The sequence below is a fragment of the Canis lupus genome, chromosome 14 (genome assembly GCF_003254725.2).
Source record: "Canis lupus dingo isolate Sandy chromosome 14, ASM325472v2, whole genome shotgun sequence".
Classification (NCBI taxonomy): domain Eukaryota; kingdom Metazoa; phylum Chordata; class Mammalia; order Carnivora; family Canidae; genus Canis; species Canis lupus.
The window spans coordinates 59,917,054-59,924,919 of NC_064256.1; the positions used below are offsets into that span (position 1 = coordinate 59,917,054).

At 56.6% G+C, this 7,866-nt stretch overlaps 1 protein-coding gene across 1 annotated transcript in view; it reads right to left on the minus strand.

The window, feature by feature from the left end:
- The window catches only part of AASS (aminoadipate-semialdehyde synthase), a 52,805-nt gene extending 51,667 nt beyond the window's left edge, over positions 1–1,138 (minus strand). The window contains exon 1 of the mRNA XM_025477143.3: positions 1,016–1,138. The gene's annotated coding sequence lies outside the window, so the exon portion shown is untranslated. The remainder of the gene's footprint in view (positions 1–1,015) is intronic.
- Positions 1,139–7,866: the final 6,728 nt, after the last annotated feature.

Consider the following 7,866-nt stretch of genomic DNA (forward strand, 5'->3'; position numbering starts at 1 on the left):
CCTTCCCTCGGGTCCCCCCTCCTCGCCCCTTCCCTCCCCTCCTGCCCCCCTCCTCGCCCCTTCCCTTCCCTCGGGTCCCCCCTCCTCGCCCCTTCCCTCCCCTCCTGCCCCCTCCTCGCCCCTTCCCTCCCCTCCTGCCCCCCTCCTCGCCCCTTCCCTCCCCTCCTGCCCCCCTCCTCGCCCCTTCCCTTCCCTCGGGTCCCCCTCCTCGCCCCTTCCCTCCCCTCCTGCCCCCCTCCTCGCCCCTTCCCTTCCCTCGGGTCCCCCCTCCTCGCCCCTTCCCTCCCCTCCTGCCCCCCTCCTCGCCCCTTCCCTCCCCTCCTGCCCCCCTCCTCGCCCCTTCCCTTCCCTCGGGTCCCCCCTCCTCGCCCCTTCCCTCCCCTCCTGCCCCCCTCCTCGCCCCTTCCCTCCCCTCCTGCCCCCCTCCTCGCCCCTTCCCTTCCCTCGGGTCCCCCCTCCTCGCCCCTTCCCTCCCCTCCTGCCCCCCTCCTCGCCCCTTCCCTCCCCTCCTGCCCCCCTCCTCGCCCCTTCCCTTCCCTCGGGTCCCCCCTCCTCGCCCCTTCCCTCCCCTCTGCCCCGCTCCTCGCCCCTTCCCTCCCCTCTGCCCCCCTCCTCGCCCCTTCCCTCCCCTCTGCCCCCCTCCTCGCCCCTTCCCTCCCCTCCCGTCCCCCCTCCTCGCCCCTTCCCTCCCCTCCCGACCCCCCTCCTCGCCCCTTCCCTCCCCTCCCGTCCCCCCTCCTCGCCCCTTCCCTCCCCTCCCGACCCCCCTCCTCGCCCCTTCCCTCCCCTCCCGTCCCCCCTCCTCGCCCCTTCCCTCCCCTCCCGACCCCCCTCCTCGCCCCTTCCCTCCCCTCCCGTCCCCCCTCCTCGCCCCTTCCCTCCCCTCCCGACCCCCCTCCTCGCCCCTTCCCTCCCCTCCCGTCCCCCCTCCTCGCCCCTTCCCTCCCCGCCCCGTCCCCTCCGGTCCCCCGCCGGAGCCCCCGCCCGCCCCGTGCCCCCGGGCCGCCCTGCTCACCTCGTCCCTCCGCGTGGCCGAGCTCCCGCCGCCCGAGCTCCCGCCGCCGCAGCTCGCGGGTCCCGCCGAGGCCGGGCCGGGGCCGGGAGAGGTGTTTGCACAACTTGGGAGGGCGTCAGGCCCCCTCCCGCCGCAGCCAATCAGCGGCCGCCCTGGGGGAACAACCTCCTCCTCCGCCAATCGGCGGCGCCGCCGGGAGCCCGGCCCCGCCCCGCCCCCGCCGCGCCCCCGCCCCCGCCCCCGCCCCCGCCGCCCGCGAGCCTCCTGCCCCGCCCCCGTGACCCGCGCGTCCTCGGCGGGGGGCGCCCGAGCTCGGGGCGCTGAGCGGCCGCACGCGGGGGACGGGGGTGGCGAGCCGTGCGGGGGCGGGGGCGGGGGCGGGCACCCTCGGGGCGCCTCAGGGCGTGCCCCCCACGAGCCCGGAGCTGGGGGCCCTCCGCCTGCGGGAGCGCGGGCAGTCCGGGGCCGGGACACAGCCTGCTGCGCTTTTAAAATTTTTTTTTTAATTTTTTTTTATTGGAGTCCGATGTGCCAACATGTAGCATCACACCCGGTGCTCATCCCAGCAGGTGCCCCCCTCGGTGCCGTCCCCCAGGCACCCCAACCCCCTCCTCCCCTTCCACCACCCCTTGGTCCTTTCCCAGAGTCAGGAGTCTCTTATGGTCTGTCTTCCTCTCTGATATTTTCACTCATTTTCTCTCTTTTCCCCTTTATTCCCTTTCACTAATTTTTATATTCCCCAAATGAATGAGACCACGTAATTTCCCGACTGACTACTGTTCTTGACCGCCCGTGGCCCTAGAAGGGGCCCTAGAAGGACAGGGGAACAGGCGCCTTGTACAGAGAGCCCCAGCGCACAGGCTGCAGAAACGCCAGGCGGTGGCCTTCCCGGGGGTCCCCGCCACGGGCTGGCTGTCCCTCCCTCCTATTGCCATGGCCTCCTCCAGCACGCAGGTTTCTCGCACCTACCACGGATGTCTGTGACCTTGAAATTCTGTGTCAATAACCTGGATCCTACAACATCCTTAGAAACTCCACTTGTGGGGCGCCTGGGGGGCTCGTGGTCGAGTGCCTGCCCTTGGCTCAGGCCGTGACCCAGGGGTCCTGGGATGAGTCCAACGTCCAGCTCCCCGCAGGGAGCCTGCTTCTCCCTCCACCTCTGTCTCTGCCCCTCTCTGTGTCTCTCATGAATAAATAAGTAAAATCTTAAAAAATAATGATAAAATCCCTCGACTGTCCCTCTCATCCAAACCCCTCGCACCCGCCACCAAGGTCATAGTCCCTCAAGCACACAACTCTGAGCATCGCATGGGCCTGAGCAGAAGGCCCTGGTACCACCCCCCCCCCCCCCGCAGGTCACCGCCCCGCATCCTCCACACAAGGACCAAGGTGCTTCAAGGCCCAACCCCGCCAGCTCCGCTTCATCTCCCCACAGGGACACTGAAACCCAGTGGGTGCTCGACTTTATCCCCAAGGATTGGCCTGGACACTCCTCCCTCAGGCAGTAAGTCAGGAGGAAGTCACCTCCTTTTCAACAAGGCCTAGGTTCCCTTCTCTGCTGATGGGGTGATAACGGGAATTACTTCACTACTTCGCGGGGAGCTGCCCAGAATAAACCAAGCGGATGCCCAGACTGCTCTGCCCGGCGTCTAAAGGCACCAGTGACCGTGACTTGTCCCCCCAGTATGTCAGGCCGTCACCGCCCTGTAATTCTCACGAACAAAAACATCGGCCTCTCGAAACCGAATCCACCCTCTAGGGCTCGGCCCACCGCGCTTCACCCCTGCCCCCCGGGCCCTGCCACCCCCCACCCCGGGCCGCGGCCCCCTTGCACTTAGCTCACCTCCTCCCGCATGGGCCCCTACAAGGTAGGGAAGACATCCCTCCATCCCTCCATCCCTCCCCTGTGGTCACCATCAGCCCAGAGGAGCAAGGATGTGTGTGCGGGTGTGCATATGCACGTGTGTGTCGGGCACAATACCGTGCGTGACACACCAGTCAGGGCTCAGAAGGAAACAGCCGGCACAGCCCGGACAGGGCAGCAGGAGACCTGGAAGGAGTGCGGCGGCCGCCGGGGAAGGCAAGAGCTGCTGCCGCGCCGGGGGCCCAGCACCTGCAGGCCCAAGTGGGGGAGCAGGGAGTGGGGCCGCAAGACGGGGTTCCCAGGGCTCAGAAAGAGCCGCAGCCCCTGGGCCGGGAGTGGGGGGGCCCTGGGCGCAGGGAGGCCGGAGGAACCACTCACTGGGCGCACAGGGAGCTAAGGCAGGCGCAGAGCGTCTCCTGCAAGGGGCCGGACGGTCTCGGTCACAGCACCAGCTCTGTCATTTGGGGTCTAGAAGCAGCGTGTACAATGCTTGAATGGAGAGACGTGGCTGTGGGCCAAGAAAACTGTATTTATCAGAGCAAGTGGCAGGGCAGACGTGGACCTCTGGCCCAGGGGATGAATGACCTCCCATCATTCTCCTGCCCTCCCATCGCCTGGGGTGCTGCCTACAAATTGAACACAAGAACAGCCAGAGTGTTGGTGCACTCCATCACTGGTAGTCCCTCAGGACAGAGCAGTGGAGAAGGGGGCAGAGATTCTAGAAGATTCAAAGGAGAATGCTCAGCACGAAAGGTGTTGAGCAAACGCTTGTCGACAGGAATGAACCCTCCTCCGACTGGCTACTGCGCCTTACTCTGCAAACGGTTAAACATTCACGGGGAGACGACCCAGATTGCTTCCCTGAACGGGCCAATTGGGGAAGGGGCCCCAAATCCCATGAGGCTCACTCAGCTTCTCTCCTGCTTCACTTTGAAATCCCTGCCCTCACCTCCAAGAAATATCCACCTGGCCCCAAATCCCCTCTCTGTGCATTTCTAACTACTGTTCAACTGACTTTTTTTTTTTTTAGATTTTATTTATTTTTTTTCATGAGAGACACACACAGAGAGATCGAGGCAGAGACACAGCCAGAGGGAGAAGCAGGCTCCATGCAGGAAGCCTGACGTGGGACTCGATCCCGGGACCCCCGATCACGACCTGAGCCAAAGGCAGACGCTTAACCACTGAGCCACCCGGGCGTCCCTGTTCAACTGCTTTTATGGGATTCCGGAATTTTGCAAAGTATGTGAGTGAGAAAGACTTTTCCTTAAAATGAGGAATTCAAATGTTCTCCGTCGTAGTGATATTTGTCCTAATAAATGTGACAGTTGGTTTAATTTGCTTCATAATGAAAAGGGGCAACAGATGAGACTAAAAACAATGGGCTACACCCCAAGTCAGCTCCCATGTCAACCCCTCAGACCCTTCGATCCCGGAGACCCCTTCCAGCGGTGTGGGGTGCTGGGCTGACCCTCGAAATGAGAAAGTTGACTTGGGGTCTCAAGCTGCCTCTCCTTCTCCCACCTTCTTTGGCTTTCTCTCTTCCCTAATTGTTCCTTGCTTTGGTTCTGTCCTTCCTGAGAGACCATGAGGGTACGAGCTGGGCATCTGGACCCTGCAGTGAGCTGGGCCCGGACTTAATCTCTCGTGCTTCACTCACTAACGAGCCATTTTGTCTCTTCATTTTCCTTGTTGGGACGGTGGGAAATACCACAGAGTTCTCAAGAAGATTAAGCGATCCACGTTCTCAGTATATGTGAGCTATTATTGGTGCTTACTGTTTCAATCTGTCTTATCCCCCCCTCTCCCTGCCTTTTTTGGTGTCCAGAATTTTAAGTGAACTTTGCCATAAAGAGAAAAGAGGTGGACACTTAGAGGGAGGAGGGGGGAACAATCCAGCATGATTCTAAGTTTGTTTTATTTATTTCTCAAGACTTTGCATTTCTTACATGAACAGCAATTTTTATTATATCACCGATAATCTGCCCACCCTAATAAATTATTCTGTTATAAAGACAAGTTCCTTGTAGACAGAAAGTGCAAAATCAAATGTACAAAATAAAATACAGTTTAGGAAGGCAAAGTTTCTAAATGACAATTATCACTGTTGCCTCCCCAGTTATCTTGGGAATGAAACATACCTTCTTTATCTTCAAGCAGTTTAAAACTCTGACCAGGTAAGGCAAAAGCGGGAACCACCCACAGATAAATCTCAATTCCTGCAAACAGGTTCTGGGTGGAGATGATGTCCTGGGGGACCGTCCCCCTCCCATCCTTTTATAAGGCAGCAGAGAAATCTAATTCCTAGTTTACCTCCCCTACTGTTAGCAATCCTTAACAAGCATTCCTGAAGAAAATAAAATTCAAGACAATTCAAAGTTGCTTGGCATCTCCAGGGTCAACCTTTACTGGTCTCTGTTTCACAGAATCCTTAAGGTCTTGGCATCCCTTGAGAGTTAAGTGTGGCTAGGTGTACCCCGCTAGGTCAGCTTGTTGCCCACCACTGTTTGCCTAATCACTGTTATTAGAAGTCTGCTAGGACTTGCCAATTTTGTTACATATCATTGTATTTTATAAATTGGTTGAGAATTATAAGCTATAATAATATAAGCAAATTTGGGGAACGCAAATTTTGGAGTATATCTCCCTGGCAAATGATAGATCTAATAAATCCAAATCAAGGAAGAAAACCCAGTGCTCTTCCTCTCAGCCTGGTTTGAATGAAAGTCTCAAGAGAGAATGTGACTTGAGGGACTGGGAAAAGATTGGAGAAAGGAGGGAGGAGGTAATTTTAAAAAAATAAAACACAAGTATGATTTTTACGGAGTATTTGTAAGTGTAACTGAGCCAGAGACAAGTAGTGGGCCAGGCTTAGGAGGTAGGAAAGTCAAGACCTCTCTCTCTCTCTCTCTCTCTTTTTTCTTTTTTTAAGATTTTATTTATTTATTCCTGAGAGACAGAGAGAGAGAGAGGCAGAGACACAGGCAGAGAGAGAAGCAGACTCCCTGTGGGGAGTCCAATGTGGGACTCTGGGGTCACGCCCCGGGCCGAAGGCAGACACTCAACCCCTGGGCCACCAGAGCATCCCAAGCCAAGACCTTCTCCTTCTCATCCCAGACTGGGTCAGGAACTGAATGACACCAATCTTTCATTGTTGTCATCTCACCACAGAGCAAGGAAGAAAGAAAAAAAAACCATAAAATTTGGGGGGTTTGCAGTATTAGGTAGTAGCAGCTAGAAAAATAATTTCAGCATGGGCAAGGTCACAGCAGAAAGCAGAAAATCAGGTGGAGAAAGTATCCCTGACATTGAACTGACATCCATGACAATCGCCATTTGTATAGTTCCTCAGAAAAATGTAATAGAATTTGAAAAGAACACCAAAAGGGGTTTTCCCTGTTGGACGGTGTAATGTTGACATTGCCCATGATGGGCACAGGCCTTTTTGGTCCCTATCACTTACTATAATTGAAGGACCCCAACCCTCTAAAACCAAACAAAGGCAAAAGGCAAGAATTTACAAAATAACCAGAGTGCTCCCTGGGCCAATATACACAGGCTAATTCCAAGTGTTTGTTAGCTGTTTTGCAAACAGTTTAAACAAATACTTCCCCTGCCCTAAGAAGCTAAATGTCCACAATGCCAGCGATATGGCAAGACAAACACCACACCGATGTATAAACTCCTGGGAGTCAGAGACTCTGTGCTCTGTGTCTTTGGAATCCACCAGTGTCTACTGTTCCCCCTCGACACACACTGAGGTGTGAGGGATCCATGCAGCGACATGGAAGAAATAGATTTGGACCACGGACAAAACAGGGAAACGATGAGAACAAGATTGGGGAGAGTGGGAGAAAACAAGGATAAAGAGTGAAGGCGGTGAGAGAAGGGAGCCAGGCCTACGGCAGGAGAATTAAGGCAAAATTTACTCACTGTGTCCAAGTCCAGTGCAAGGGAAACAAGGATGAGCTGCCATTGAGGACAGAAAAGTATTTCAAAAAGGGAAAAGGAGTCAAAGGTCTTGTGAAAACACCCAAATCTTAGAATACCTCTGTTGCATTTTAATAAGGAAACTAGTTTGGGCCCCCTAGGGTGGCCCCGTCAGTTAAGCGTCCGACCTCTTGCTCAGGTCCTGATCTCAGGGTGGTGATACTGAACCCCACCCCTCAGGCTCCAAGCCGAGCTTGGGGCCTGCTTCTGGTTCTCTCTCTTCCTCTCCCTGTGCCCTGCCCCTGATACTCAGGGAGAGAAGAAGGAGAAGAAGGAGAAGAAGAAGAAGAAGGAGAAGAAGGAGAAGAAGAAGAAGAAGAAGAAGAGGAGGAGGAGGAGGAAGAAGAAAAACAAGGAGGAGGAGGAGGAGGAGGGAATTAGCGGAGGCCACCTTGCACAGGCAGCCGCAACTTCTGCCCTTAATACTGCTCTTCCTCGGGCCCAGGCTGCCCTTGGCTGCCTCCACCCTGAGCCCCTCTGGGCCTCGGCCTCAGCCTCCTCCCGGCTGCTGCGAAAGCTCCGCGGCTCGGCTACCTTCTCACCGGAAAGGAAAGGAACTGTGTTCCCAAGCACCCAGTGGAGTTCAGTGGCCTTCGTACTGAGTTGAATGATGTCTCCCCAAAATACACGTCCTCCCAGAACCTCAGAATGTGACCTTGTTTGGAAATACAGTCTTGGCAGATAAAATCAGGGGAAGAACCAAGATGAGCTCACACTGGATTCAGGTGGGCTCTAAAGCCATTGAAAATACCAGTGTGGGCGACAGAAGAGAACACAGCAGGGCGCGGGGCGGAAGGCCAAGTGAAGTCAGAAGCAAAGAGGAGTTCGGGATCCCTGGGTGGTGCAGCGGTTTGGCGCCTGCCTTCGGCCCAGGGCGCGATCCTGGAGACCCGGGATCGAATCCCACATCGGGCTCCCGGTGCATGGAGCCTGCTTCTCCCTCTGCCTGTGTCTCTGCCTCTCTCTCTCTCTCTCTCTCTGTGACTATCATAAATAA